The following is a 16,492-nucleotide window of genomic DNA, read 5'->3' as shown; positions in this document are numbered from 1 at the left end:
CCATTCATGATTCATGGAGTACACTCCTGATTCTGACATACATACATGACATGAAGCAGATAAAATTGCAGAAGAGTTTCGCTCAAAGCAACGATAGCAGGTTAATACCATTCTAAATCATATGCCTTAAATAGAAGACTTACTCAAAGGTTCGTCTAGTCCTTTTTGAAACATGGTCCTGGCTTATCTCAAGATAGGACCTTCTAAGATAGATAGCCCGTTCATGGCGATTACACAATTTAAACCTTTACCAACTACTATTACGGTTGGGTATTGCACAGTCATCAGAAGGAATGTCAATCATCCAAACCATAATTCAACCTTCACATTTTTAACCATCATCACTGTTTTCTTTTGGCACACGCGCCTATAATTATCCACTTACCTTTAGAGTGTCGGCCACCTCTTTGGCCTTTCCTGATAGTAAAATTTCCTTACAGTCAATGTCATTTTAACCACCTCCAAATAAATTTTCTACCTTATTTCCGATCACTGCTTGAGTGAAGATGTTTCCCTTAAAATCTGATGAGAAAAAAAAAATATCACCATTTTTCCATAAGTTATTGCCTCAGTCTTTAGAGGTTAATCACTGTCACGACTGACTCTCAATCATACTTAGAACATCTTTTATCTTAAGTCCTAATTGCCCTGAACAATTTCGACCATTACTGGTTCGATCCATACTTTCTCGTGGTTTAACACGTGCCCCATTTGGCATCATTATAATTACGTCATTTTTTCTTTATCAACATTTCTATTCTTGAGAATTTTGAATATTACCTTTCTCCTTGTAAAACCTCTAAGGTTATCCTTGATTCGTTCCTCCTGTATTCCCTAGATACAGGGCATATCAACATACCCTTTACTAATACTAGAACCATTATCTATATGTTTCTGAAAAATTTTCTCCACTGATACTTAAAGGTTGTTGCTACCTTAACCCTTTCCCAATCATACTGTCAAAACTCATACTGTCCCTATTAAGGGTGAAATGCAAACCTTTATGCATTCCCCTAGGATTCATTTTAAGTTACCGATGTTCTAGCCTTAATTCCACCTTTAAAAGGTACCTGCATCCATCCATGGATAAATCAAGTCATATATCCTTGACAGATTATCTTATTCATCATTCCCACCTCGATAGTCGATACCTAATTTCATAATAGCATCCTTATTCAAATTGAGGTCAATCCATATGGCCTCCAAAAGATAACAATGGTCATCCGCTTTTCTTGCCTAATTTGGTAACGATAACAAGGATGTTCTGGAGGATATTGGTCGTGTTCAACGTGAACTTCTTCTTAATAATTCCTTATTTACTTTTGTTGTTTATCTCAACAGTCACCTCGATGTTGGGATATCTTTCATATCTGGCGTCTCCCTTTCTGGGTATCATGCCACCGGTCTTACACTTCACCTTCTTGAAGGTCACTTCCTTCATCCAATTTTCTTAATTTCTTACTTTCTTGTCTCCTCAGTCTATCCGCGTCTCCTTATTTATCCTTCGAATTATCTCAAGGTTTCCTCGAATCTTCCCAACTTACGGGGGATAAAATATATGTATCTCTTATGCCCTCAACCATCAATTTTAACTCATGGTGAATCACCCTCATCCTGACGATTACATACTCTTCTATTTCTATTTCTACGAGTCTTTAGGGTTTCCTCATACCCAACTCCCTTATCATTCCTCAAACTCTATTGCCGTTATATTCCTTTCTCTTATCATTATTTCATGAACCAACACAACATAAGCATTGATTCCAAACATTCCGTCATTCTGGATTCGTGTCTTCAGAACGAATCTTGACAACTTTTACAACTTAAATTCACAATTCATCATACTCGTCTGCCTTTGTTCTGGCTCTAAAGCTTTTACTCTATCTCTATAACCTTGGGAAGTACTTTCCTGAAAACAATTGACTGAACTTAAATCAGTTTATTATAATCTCTTGCTCCGTGCCTTCCTTGGTCTTTCACCAGTGGGTGGTCTCTCTCTTAGGAGGGTAAGTGACAAAAACAGTCTTTTATGATTCGTCAATCATTCAGAATCTCAAATGATTCATCTATTTCCTTTAGCCAGGCTCTTGCCTCGACTGGGTCAGCTTGTTCCTTGGAACTCTGAGAGCTTAGCGACTTAAAGGTCATGAAAGAATTTCCCACCGCACTATCTCCTCAGGGTGGTGGTTGGGGATAATAGTCTAAGTTCTGTCTAGACAGGTCCATGAATTGCCGTATAGGAGTACCGTCTCGGGTCTCCTTTCCTTACTCGACTTTCTGTTTCCTTATTATGAAATGTTTCATCCTACTCCCCATAATTGGGGTCATCTTTTAATTTAAAATCCTCATTTTCCACTCCATTATGTCATGGGTTCCTTCTATCTTGATGGCGACCTCCCTGACTATCGCGTTCAGGGTTTGCTCTAAATCTTATTCCTCAACTATGGCTCTCATCTAAGTTCTCATCCTTACACTCTTGAACTTTCGGAACCCAAATTCTATAGGAATACCTCATTATTCCCTTATCATCTTTCTCGATATTAATCTTTTATCTAATTGTTGGCTCTCTGCCTTCATTCATAACTTTTTCTGGCACAATATGATCTTTTCCAATAATTCGGGCTGTATTGCAATCTCAACAGCTTTTCGGTACCGGCTCCGGTTACTTCACTTCTATTTCCATTTTCTCAAAATCTCTTATAAACTCTCCAAAAGGCATTATCATCTTGAGTCTCTCCTTTTTACTAAGGGCATCAGCCACCATATTGGCTTTCCCCGAATGATAAAGAATCTCCCAATCATTATTCTTGGTTAGCTCTAACTGCCTCTTCTGGCATATGTTGAGCTCTTTCTACGCAAAAATGTACTAGAGCTCCTATGGTTTGTGTAAATCTTGCACTTCTCTCCATACAAGTAGTGCCTCCAATCTTTAGGGAAAAACTATTGCCACGAGCCCAAGCTCATGGGTGGGGATATCGAATTTTATACTTCCTTAATTGTCTTGACGCAGACGCGATTATCTTGCTGTGCTATATAAGAAGCACCCTAATTCCTTATGCGAAGCGTCACTTACAAATCACAAAATCTCATTTTTCATCCGGCAACGCCAACATATGGGCCGCCACCAACCTTTGCTTCAGTTGTTAAAATCTTTTCTCGTATTTCTCTGTCCATTCGAACTTCTCAGTCTTACGAGTAAGCCGCGTTAAAGGGGTTACTATCTTTACAAACTTGAACGAACCTCCGGTAGTGACCGGCCAATCCTACCTCTGGTAGTTTCCCTAACCATGGTCATCAATTCCTCAGTGGTCCTTTATTCATTCTTGTCAGGATCCTCCATGGGATCCTCCTCAATAACTATCCCTTCTAGGACAACATCATCCGGTCCTGCATTAGGACACTCTATCGGATCCGCAATCCGATCTCCAATTAGTAATAAAATATCATCGCGATGTTGCTCCTCAACCTCAGGGTTCGGAGTCCCGCTACCATATACGATAACGAACTACGCTCCTATCACGATATTTATAAGGGTTCCCATAAGGGTTTTAACTGTCAGTGCTACGTTAGGTAGCCCGACTATGAACTTGGCAAGAGTTCTTATTATCTTAGTTAACTTATTATCTTAACGTCCCATCATCTCTGAGGTTTATAACGCTTAGCTCTGATACCATTTCTGTAACACCCCCAGATCCGGGGTCGGGGATCCGGGTCGTCACGGTCTTTCATTCCACAATACCACTTCACTTACTTAATAAAAATAACCTTATGCTGTGACCCCACACTAACACACACCACAACCCGTTATAGTCTCAGAGATGAACATCAAAAAAAATATAACCACAAGTAATTATATTCCACAATTATCTGCCAATACACCTTAAAAGGTTTTCTGAATAGATTTACATTTTATTTGCCATTATTACAATTCATATTATACATAAGTCTGGTACATCAAAAGTTGAAAGCCTAGCCTATTGGTAGTTCCTACCTCAGCTACAGCAGCATCAACGCTTCCAGAAGACTGCCGAACGTTTTCTAACCTCTTGCGAATCGGGAGCTTGGTCCGGTTCATCTTGTCTATCTGATGTTGTGTGATGAAAGAAGAAAGCAAGGGTGAGCAGCAAGCCCACCAAAATAATATGCATAATTATTTACAGTATATGAGTCTACTCATAATACTCATGAAAGTCTTGGTCAAAAGAAATGAACCAAGTTGATAACTTAATGCGATGAAGTCGCAAAATATTCAGTATATATATATACATATATACTTTTCAAAATATTGGAAGTCCTCTTCCATGCATAATATACACAAAGTCCCAGTGTATAACTGTATAAAAAAATATCGTTGCAAGGTGATCTCATATCTAACCTTGTCTCAACGTTTTTCTGAAAATCTTTGTCATTCATAAGACAATTATTAATTAGATATAAGTTTAAAAGATGAGGTTACCAAATACCCCAATATACTTATATCTTTCCCAATACTACTTGAACGACCACCGTTCAAGTTATAATCAGTTTCAAAAGTTCATCACATAGATGAGACTACAAGACAAGATTTGAATAGATTCAATCTTTGAAATATTATTGAATGAAAATAAAGTTACGAGATACTTTATTTAGTCCCGATATATATATCCACATATATATATCTCTTAAACATTTCCTGGAACCTCTGTTATGTAAAGTATGAACAGAGTTTAAAACATCCAATGAATTTTGGAAAGGAAAAGAATTTTGGCATAAACCCGATATCTCGCTGATCAGGCAAAGATACCTATAAGTAACCTTTTCTACTAGTAGATGGACGAATTCCCCACTGGTCATCACCCTGGTCATAATTAAGACCTATGCTGGACTGCCACTCAGCCACCTATGCATTTGATGGACTCCCACTGAGCCACTTACACAATAATAGACCGTACCCCGGCCTGTCGCTTATGCCGACTCAATGAGAGGGGCTTACTTCCCGAACGTTGGGCAAGTAATCAATTCATTTACCAAATTTGCAACCTTGTTGCGAATATAAAATACACCACAGAGCCGGATTCCCCAGGTTTTGAGCGAGTATTTAAATCCCCTTAAAAAGGAAGATCTTAAATATAAAAATGAGTTTTGGGATCCGCTCTGACTTTTAAAAATCATTTTGAAGACTCGAAAACACTTTAAAGAGTGTTTGGAGTAAGGCTGATTTAATGAAGTAAATCAGTCCCCAGAATATTAGAAAATATCTGAATATTATTAATTAAATAATATTCCCATAAAGAATAATCTTTATAAAAAAAATAATTGAAGTAGAAGTATTAAAATTTATACTTGAAACGAGTATTAAATAACCAAAGATATACTTATATGAAAGTATTATCTTTATTTGAATAATCGAAAATAAGTTTGATTATTTACACCTTATTCTTTAATAAAATAAAGAATATATTTCAGCAAATAATCGGAGTCATAGATCCTCAAATGAATATTCAAATAATATTCAATAAATAAAATAAGCTGAGTCATAATACCTCGAATGAATATTATAAATAATATTCATTAAATAAAATAAAGGAGTCATACATCCTCAAATGAATATTCAAATAATATTCAATAAATAAATAAAAGGAGTCATAAGTCCTCGAATGATATTCGAAATAATATTCAATAATAAAATGAAGTTTAAAGTTATCGAATAAACCTTATTCGATTAATAGTTTGGAAAACTATAACCATATATATATATAAATATATATATATATATATATCCATATCCATATAAAATCTACTCGGGATCCTCGACTCCCGGTTTTAGAAAATATTTTCACCCTTGGTTCCCTATACTAAGGGTATATGCAAGATACAACTATCCTCTAGCATAGGTATTATCAAATAAACCAACAGATATATATCTCAAGAATATAAAACAGGCATGCATATATACCATATCACATGCTACAATATATCGCAACATTTGCTAAATAACAATCATGCAATATCACAAGATAATGCATATACATACATTTACATCACAACAACAGTGTATCGGATAGAATACTTGCCTGAGCGACTTGGGGTGATAAAAGGCTCGGGACGAGTCTGGTAACCTATAAACAACAAGTAAGTTGGAATTAAACCAAAATCACTTGTAAATCTATACTTTAACTAACTTAGACTCTAACGCTTGATTTTGCGCTCACTGATTTGCTTAAGTCACTCGGGTACCCTCGGCTCCTTCATTTTTAATAATTTAACCTTTACGAGTTTTAAAGCGATTCCTTCGCGAGTGACTTACCAACTGCCTAAAACACTTACCATAAATGTTTCATGCATTAATTAACCCTTTTTGGTCTTTAACCTACATTTCAAAGTAAGGCGAGGGAAAAAGTTTCGTTCGTGAAACGCCGTTACTTGAAACGGTCGTTTCTCCTAAACCGTAAATCGGAATCGAACAAACTACATATCAAAACGAAGCTCGTAACATGAGCTATCTAAACATGGCAGTGGTCACAATCTAGCAGGGGGTTCTCGGGTCCTAATGCTATGCACAAAAACAGTCCAAAGAAAATCGGACGTTACGACGGCTATGTTTACGCGATTTCCCATTTTTTAAACCATTCAAACCCATTCCAAATCAACCCCAAATCCAACCTCAAATCTATCATACAACAATCATCCATCCTTATCACATCATAACAACCCCAACCAATTCAATTTAATCATTCATACTTATGCCTAAACTTAACTTTAATCATACTTAAGTTCTTTTATTCAAAACCACAACATTTACCATTTATACTTATTCCTCACATGAACTAAAAGCTTTACTTAGGTTCTTTAACTAATTACCAAGATTTACAACTCCAACAATACAACAAAACCAACTAATCTCTACAACTCAACCAAACTTCAACCATTCAAGCATCATGCTTCACATATGCTAAATCAAACACATTCAATCCTAATTACTCAAAACTAAAGCTAGGGTTTGTAGTTTATACCTTCCTTGGAGAGTGGAGAATCAAGAGGATGGCTTGGAATCACCTTTAAAGTCTTTATCCAAGCTTAATCTAAACAAAACTTCAAGAACACAAATTTTAGTTCTTGAAAACACTATTCACCATCTTCTTTGATGATTTATAGAAAAAGATTGGCTTGGAATTAGAAGCTTAAACTTATAGGAAGTATGTAACTTAACTAGGAGAAGCTAGGATAATTACCTTGGAAAATAACAAGTGGAGGAGCTTGGACTTTCAAAAATTAAGAAACCCACCCGAGAGCTTCATGAAGAATGGAGAATTTTGTGTTTTGTTTGATGAAAATGAAATGATTTGCTTGGTTGGTTGATTTGGTTTTGTTTTTGCTTTAGTGAATTACCTTCTTGCCCTTGGATTTGTGTGGTTACAAAGCCACCACACCTCCTCCTTCCCATGTCATGCTTATCTCATCCACATGATGTCATCCTTCCTTCCTTGTCTTCTTTCTATTGGTTGGATGACATCATTCCCATTAATCCCTTTGATTAACTTCCTAATCGTTTGCCTAATGACCGCTGATCTGCTATACGGTTCGCTTAACTTTCGTTCTCGTTTTATCGTTTGAAGGATCATACCCGGGATCTTATTACTTAGGTTCCCTTAACCTTTCTCAATATATTATATTCCTTCTATGATCCTCTTTTATAATCCTTTAATTTAAATCCTTTTTATCCTGTTACCTTATACTCAATTCTCTCCGTATATTGTGGATTTCCGGGAAAAACCAAAGTGTTCGGAATTGGATTCTGACGATCTTTACATACACTTATATACTTCATAGAGTACTAATAATATCCCATAAGATCAATAACAGAACCCCTACATAGCGTGGCATGAAAAGTTTTCTCATTCAGCAAAAACACTATTCATAAGGGTTTCAAAAATTCCCAAAAATTGGGGTTATTACAATGAGAAGCTGGAGAAAGGAAGAAAGAAAGGAGGATCCATTGCATTGGTTACTGAGCAAGAAAAGGAGAAGCACATAAAGGTTGAAGCTGTTGAATCTGCACCAAACCCTAGAGTTTATGAAGGTAAAGGAAAAGGGCTAGTATATGAACATGAAGACCATTTTAGTCAAGATGTCATGAATGACATAGATGAGCATCTGGCTTTTCTATCCAGGAGGTTTTCCAAGCTCAAATTCAAGAAGAATTTTGCAGCATCCAAGCAAAACAGAAACATGGTTGACAAGTCAAAATTTAAATGTTTCAAGTGTGGCTTGAGTGGTCATTTTGTAAAAGAATGTAGAAAGCCTGTTCTAATTGAAAGAATTTTGAGCTTGTGAATTACAAAAAGAAGTATTTTGATTTGCTCAGACAAAAGGAAAGGGCCTTTCTAACTCAAGAAGATGACTGGGCTGCTGATGGATTGGATGAAGATGAGCATACAAGCTATGTCAATCTAGCCCTGATGGCCAAATCAGATGAAGTAGAAGTTAGTTCTTCAAATAATCAGGTGATCACCACTAATCTAGCACATTTATCTAAAGCTGAGTGTAATGATGCCATAAATGACATGTCTACTGCATTATATCATCTGCGTGTTACACTAAAATCTCTCACTAAATAAAACATTAAAATTAAAGAGAACAATCTGTTTTTAGTGAAAGAAACAATATGTTAGAAACTCATTTTGTTAAGTTTGAGAAATTGAAGATAGAATGCAAGACTGCTAAAGAAGAACTAACCGAATCCCTGAAGAAAGAGGAAATTTTAAGAAAGCAGCTTGAATGAGAACATGAAATAATCAAGGCATGGAAATCATCCAGAGATGTCCATGCTCAAATCACAGTTCAAGGTATAGAATTCTTTTGTGATGAAGCCTGGAAAAAGAGCAAAGAGAAATTGAATTCCAACTTGGAAGAAGGACTTTCAACGGATGTGGATTCGACAGATGATGAATGTTATTCGTCGAATAATCAAAAGAATTATCCGTCGAAAGACAAGGAACCACATCCGTTGAGTGAAAGAAAGCCAGTTAGTAAATCCCAGCTAGCTAAGTTAAATGAGAAATATGGATCAGTTTCCAAAAATTTGTTCCGGGAGAAACAAGTCAGGTGAAAAAGAACAAGAGAATCAATGTAGGGCATTTGTCAATCAAGCAATTGAATAAAAGATTGGAGAAAATTAAGGTTTAGGCATAATCTAAAAGGAAAAACAATAGGAATGGGAAAGTAGGAATCAACAAACATAACAACTATACACCTGATAAATATGCTCCTAAAAAAATTTGTGTGAGATATGGTAGTGTTAATCATTTGTCTTTTAATTGCAAACTTGCTATGCCTGCTCCCATGTCTGCACCTCCTTTATTTCTTAGTAAGCCTATAATGCCTGTGAATGTTATGCCTGCACATAATTTGAATGCACAGTTTGCTAATATGCCATTTGCACAAAATCCTTATTATACAGCATTTAGTATGCCACAAATGCCATTTAGCATACCTTACTGGAATAAGATGTTTGCACATAATATGTCTTTCCATGTTAACCAGCCTGTGCATGATAATTCTGCAATGATGAATGGTTTTAAGGGTTCTACTCAATTGACTAAGGATGAATCTCAAATACCTAAGTCAAATGAGGACAAGCCTAAGAAACCCAAGAAAAAGGCTAATAAAACAGGACCCAAGGAAACATGGGTACCAAAATCAACTTGATTTGATTTTGTTCTGTGCGGGGAAATAGAAAAAATCTTTGGTATTTGGATAGTGGGTGCTCAAGGCACATGACTAGAGATTCTACCTTGCTCACTGAGTTCAAGGAGAGAGCTGGCCCAAGTATTACGTTTGGAGATGATAACAAGGGTTATACTGTGGGATATGGCTTGATTTCAAAGGATAATGTCATCATTGAGGAAGTTGCCCTAGTGGATGGACTCAAGTATAATCTTTTGAGTGTCAGCCAGCTTTGTGACAAGGGCAACTCATTAACATTTAATTCTGAAGCCTTTGTTATGACCAACAAGAAAAGAAACAAAGTGGTTCTCAATGGCGTGAGAAAAGGAAATGGGTATCTAGCTGATTTTAACTCATCAAATGCAGAATCTGTCACTTGTCTCTTCAGCAAGGCAAGTCAAGATGAAAGCTGGCTATGGCACAAGAAGCTATCACACCTTAACTTCAAGACTATGAATGAGCTAGTCATGAAAGGTTTGGTAAGAGGTATTCCTCAAGTGGAATTCTCAAAGGATCGATTGTGTGATGCATGTCAGAAAGGAAAGCAGATTAAGGCATCATTCAGAAAGAAGCTTGATTCAACAATTGAAGAACCTTTACAACTACTGCACATTGACTTATTTGGACCAGTCAATGTATTGTCCATCTCAAAGAAAAGATACTGCCTAGTAATTGTGGATGATTTCTCAAAGTTCTCTTGGACATATTTTCTAAAATCCAAAGATGAAGCTAGTGAAATCATCATCAATCACATAAGGCAAGTTAACAATCATCATGATTTCAAAGTTAGAAGAATCAGGAGTGACAATGGAACTGAGTTCAAGAATTCTGTGATGAGGATGTTTTATGAAGAGAATGGGATCATGCATGAGTTTTCAATAGCAAGAACCCCACAACAAAATGGAGTGGTGGAAAGGAAGAACAGATCTCTTATTGAAGCTGCAAGAATAATGCTAGAAGAATCAAAATTACCAGCATACTTTTGGGCAGAAGCTGTAAACACTACATGCTACACTCAAAATATTTCTTTGGTTAATCAAGCAAAATGCATGACACCCTACCAATTGTTCAAGAACAGGAAGCTAACATTAAACTTTCTTCATATCTTTGGCTGCAAATATAATATCTTAAGAAATTAAATTGATCAGCATGAAAAGTTTGATGCCAAAGCAGATGAAGGTATCTTTGTTGGATATGTAGTTGGAAAAGCATATAGAGTCTACAATCTCATATTCAACATTTTTATGGAATCAGTGCATGTTGTATTTGATGATAAAGAGATTGAAGGACTGCAAGATGGAGATTTCCATGAAAGCCTCGAATTTGACAATGTTGAGATGATTTGTGAAGATAGTGATGATGAAAGTGATCAAGAACCAATATCTAAGGGCAATGTAGAAAAGTCTACAACTAATGAAGTACACAATTCAATATCCGTCGAAAGACCAAGTACATCATCCGTTGAAAGACAATCTGCATCATTCGTTGAAAGAAAAAGAACAACATCCGTTGATCCATCAATAGGAGTTGAATGCCTATTCAGATCACAATCAGAAAGAACCCCAGCTTCAAGTCAAAGATCCATAAACTCAGGGGGAGTTCCTTCTAATCAAAACCATGTCACTCATCAAGACAACAATGATGCCTCTTCATCTAGAGCCAATCTACCACAACAGAGAAAATGGACAAGAGATCACCCATTTGAATTAATTATTGGTGTTGCATCTTTAAGAGTGCAAACAAGAAAAGCAACTCAAGAAGAATGTCTTTACAATAGCTTTCTATCATAGGAAGAACCTAAAAAGGTAGAAGAAGCTCTGTTGGATCCTGATTGGGTTTTAGCTATGTAGGAGGAGCTAAACCAATTTGAAAGGAATAAAGTTTGGAAACTGGTACCCAAGCCTAAAGGAAAGAATTCTATTGACACCAAGTGGGTATTCAGAAACAAGATTGATGAAAATAGCATAGTACTCATGAACAAAGCTAGATTAGTTGCTAAGGGCTATTGTCAACAAGAAGGAATAGATTTTAATGAGACATTTGCTCCCGTTGCACGACTTGAAGCCATCAGAATTTTTCTAGCCTGTGCAGCCCATGCCAATTTCAAGGTCTATCAAATGGATGTCAAAAGTGCCTTTTTAAATGGAGAATTGGAGGAGGAAGACTATGTCAGTCAGCCTCTCGGTTTTGAAGATCCCAATTTTCCAGATTATGGTTACTATCTTTTGAAAGCTCTTTATGGACTGAAGCAAGCACCTAGAGCCTGGTATGACACTTTGTCAAAGTTTCTCTTAGAAAATATTTCACAAGAGATGAGAAGCTTTGCAAAAAGTTTGCCAAATTGATGCAAAGTAAATATGAAATGAGCATGATGGGAGAACTAACTTAGTTTCTTGGTTTACAAGTTAAGAAAGTTAGTGATGGAATATTCATTAGTCAAACCAAATATATTTATGATCTTGTAAAGAAGTTTGATTTAATGGATTGCACATCTGCAAAAATTCCCATGGCCACTGCAACTAAACTTGAAATAAACACTATTGAAAAGTCTTTGGATATTTCATGCTATAGAGGCATGGCTGACTCACTTTTATATTTTACAGCAAGTAGGCCAGATATAATGTTTGCTACATGTCTTTGTGCTAGATTTTAGGCTGATCCTAGGGAATCTCATTTAGTAGCTATTAAGAGAATTTTCAGATATCTCAAAGGAACATCAAAACTTGGCATTTGGTATCCTAGAGATTCTGGTTTTGATCTAACTGGTTATTCAGATGCAGATTATGCAGGTCGTAAAATTGATAGAAAAAGTACTACAGGAACCTGTCAATTTCTAGGAAATAAGCTAGTATCCTGGTTTAGTAAAAAGCAAAATTCAGTCTCTACTTCTACAGCTGAGGCTGAATATATTGTTGCTGGTAGTTGTTGTTGTTGGTGAGACTGCGTAGCTGTATGAACAGTTACGTGATAACTCGACACGTTAACAACACTAAAACAGGACAGGTTAATAATACTACGTCTACATAAGAAATCAGGAAGAATGAAGACAGGACAAATACAAAATATCAGAAGATTAGAAGAAGGCTGGAAGTCTGTTTACAGGTCACTGAAAGAAGTTCATTAATATGTTCATGCCTCAGTGAAGAATAAGGTTAAAGACTTTCAGGGTTTCAGAAATGATGAAGATTCAATGAATAAAGTGCTACCAGAAGATTTCAGTGTATTGGCATTGATTGAAGATAGACGGTGTTTGAAGCATAGGAATCTGAAAGAATTGAAGACAGGGTATAGAAAGAGGTTAATGAAGACGTTGTATAGAGTACCATAAAGGATTTTAGTGAAAGTACAGTTGTTTATTGACAGTCAGTGTCTGAAGCGATAAAGTTGAGGCAAGCTTAACAATATAATCAAGGCTATAATACGAAGACCTGAATCGGAGCTAGTCGTCTGTGAACCAGACCAGTTGCACTAGGCGTCAGTGTTTCATGAAAGGCATCTGAGTATTATCATTAGAAGGATTGTTAAGTGATGATTCATATCAGGGAACACAGGTTTTATGATTCAGACGAAGACTCAAGAGAGAAGACTTAAAGATGGGACAACTCAGGGAATTCAATGCTCTACAGATCCTAAGTCAAGGTAATCACTACCTTGTAGTAGGAATCATCCTGATCAGTATATTGATCTTCAGAAGCAATATCCTGGATGTACAGTTCAATATTTCAGTACAGGAACTGATCTTGACTTAGTGTGATACTCATGGAATAAATGAGAGCAAGAATAATTTCACAAGTGCAGTTTTCATCCCTCTAGTCGCCATGGAGAAGTGGAGTAATTTTTTCTAAGGCAAAAACTCCCTCTGCTCCCCTCTTGTCGCCATAGAGAAGTAGAGTAAATTTTTTCTAAGGCAAAAACTCCCTCTGCTCCCCTCTTGTCGCCATAGAGAAGTAGAGTGAATTTTTTCTAAGGCAAAAACTCCCTCTGCTCCCCTCTTGTCGCCATAGAGAAGTAGAATGAATTTTTTCTAAGGAAAAAACTCCCTCTGCTCCCCTCTTGTCACCATAGAGAAGTAGAGTTAATTTTTTCTAAGGCAAAAACTCCCTCTGCTCCCCTCTTGTCGCCATAGAGAAGTAGAGTGAATTTTTTCTAAGGCAAAAACTCTCTCTGCTCCCCTCTTGTCGCCATAGAGAAGTAGATTGAATTTTTTTTAAGGCAAAAACTCCCTCTGCTCCCCTCTTGTCGCCATAGAGAAGTAGAGTGAATTTTTCTAAGGCAAAATTTACATTCTATACACTCTAGTCATCACCGAGAAATTGAGTTGAATTTTTCTAAGGCAAAATTCACTCTTGGTCATTACAGAGCTTAAAGTACCTGTTGTCACCACAGAAATCTCAGCCACATATTTATTGTATAAAGACTACACTTTACAGTAGATCTGAATAATTATGTTTATCTTCTTCTCCAACAAAAAGAGAGCTTATAAAAAACAAGAAGCGGAGATTTACAGAGAAGCTCTGGCACCTTGAATATATGTTTAACTTTTCACCGGAGCAACGTTATAATGCCCGATTTAACTCTTGTATATTCTTAGGGGCATTATAATCGTTACCCGGTAATTAAATCCTAGTACAAACAAAAACTAGATTATTGTATAGGATTTGATTTGTAAATCTTTGTAGTAGCTAGGAACTTTGTTGTTCTTAGATTGTAGTCGGTTAATTTATTCACCGGAGTGTAGCAACACCCTCGAGCATTTATATACTAATATATATTTCCCCAAATATCTTGTGTTTCTTATTTTTATCTTTCCAAACACTATTCCTCTCAAGAACACGAAACCACTAACTGAATACTAAATATTGTATCCGCTAAAGATTCGAAAGAATTTAACCAAATTAATTTAAATAAATTAATTTCTTGACTTTTTTTTCTGCCATTTTCTTATTATTGTTGGCTGCCAGAATTCGTTTATATGTTGATTAACCAAGTTCATTCACTTGGTTTGTAAAATTGGCAGCCTGTGTTTATCATTTAGTAAATGGTAGCTAAATTGGAAGCCACACGCGGGCACATAAAAAACAGTCAGCTAATGGAACGCCGTTGGTACTACACGCGCGAGTAATAAGCTTAAATAGTTGGATTGCAGCTCAGAGTGAAGCAATATATCGCAACAGACGAGTTCAATTTTTTTCTCAAGGCAAATGGTCCCCTTCTGTTCATCGCCATACAGGGAGGTCGCAACAGAAAATTTCGGCACAAAGGTTTTTGTGTGTTGCGACTGTACTTGTCGCCACAGCCTACTAGTAGTCACAGTTTGCAAAAATTTTGTAATCTTTTAATTTAAATTATTTTTCATTTATTTATTTTTCTACAAAATTTAAATTTCTTAAATTTAAATTTTTCTTATATAATAATTTACATTTTATTTAATTTTTAAGAAAACTCGAAATTTTTGAAAATTAGATTTTATGTAAATATTTATTTTTAATTAATTTATTTTCTAAGAAAATTAAATATATTGGGAATTTAAATTTTTCTTAAATATTAAATTAAGGGATCTCAGGTATTGGTAGACTCAGGATTCCTCCGGATTTTTAAAGTGGATTTTAATCTTTCGAAGAAAACGAAGACCATGTGCTATTCAGACGGAAATTATAGATAATGGTTTTCTTACTCCGATGGAACTGATTTCAAGACCTACAGACGAGAATTGTGGATCTTCCTCAAAGGCTTACTCCATAGGATACCACTGGGTTTTCAGATGCAGGAATTGAATGAAATTTTTACGGGTACAGTTTTTCTCGGAGATTTTAAGACAACTCTATGATTCCAGATTATACAGTCACACAGTGGTTTGTACCAATGCTATATTTATCCGGGAATCAATGAGATCATACAGGTAGGAATTGTGGAGGTCCGAGAGAATAGTGGTTATGGAGCTCAGAGAGAATAGTGGGGATAAACAAACATCTCAGTTACATGCAGTATAGTTGGAACCTCATGACAGATGTAAGAGTTACTGATAGATGAATCAAAGGAAGCTCAAGTAGAATTACTTGAGGGACTGGACGCCAGGGCAGTGTTTCACTTGTCAGGGAAGTTTTGTCGCATCAGATTCACAAGGGGTACATAAGATATATCCAAGGATCAAGCCTATCTATTCTGAAGTAGAGACTTTTATAGATTCAGTTCAAGAGGTGATTACAAGACTGAGAATGAGACAGATACAAGATTTGATAGCTACAGGTTTGACAAACAATATGTGTCAAGTAATTATCAGGGGTTTTGCTACAACAGAACAACAAGCTTGACAAATAAGGATGAGTAGGGATTCAATTGAAGAGTTGAGACAAAGGTGGAATGTTTTCTTAGGGAAGCAGCCAGTCAAAACTTATAGTGCACGGGAAAAAGTTGGGATGGATCAGATGACGAGAATCATGAATATCTTGCTTTCACAGCAACCTCTGAAGATGGTCCAACTCACATATCTCAGGTTTCAATTTCTTGAACCATTGCAATATTTTGTTCTCAATATTCAATGCATGATAAGATCTTAGTGTTTAAAAAATTTAACACTCGCACAAGCATGATAGCATCACACATAGATAATGCTGAACTAGGTCACTAGATAATTTTTTTGGTAACTAGGATTAATGTTTAACTTGTGCATGTTACTTTAGATGATCTTAACTATGTGTTTGAATATTTGTAGAACATGATTAATTGCTTTAGTGAGGTATATATTTTTCCAGCATATAAGACCTTTGTTTATGTTTATCTCTATGTA

The sequence above is a fragment of the Apium graveolens genome, chromosome 7 (assembly GCF_009905375.1).
Source record: "Apium graveolens cultivar Ventura chromosome 7, ASM990537v1, whole genome shotgun sequence".
NCBI classification, from domain to species: Eukaryota; Viridiplantae; Streptophyta; class Magnoliopsida; order Apiales; family Apiaceae; genus Apium; species Apium graveolens.
The sequence above is the reverse complement of the archived record's forward strand: the minus strand, read 5'-3'. Positions refer to the sequence as shown.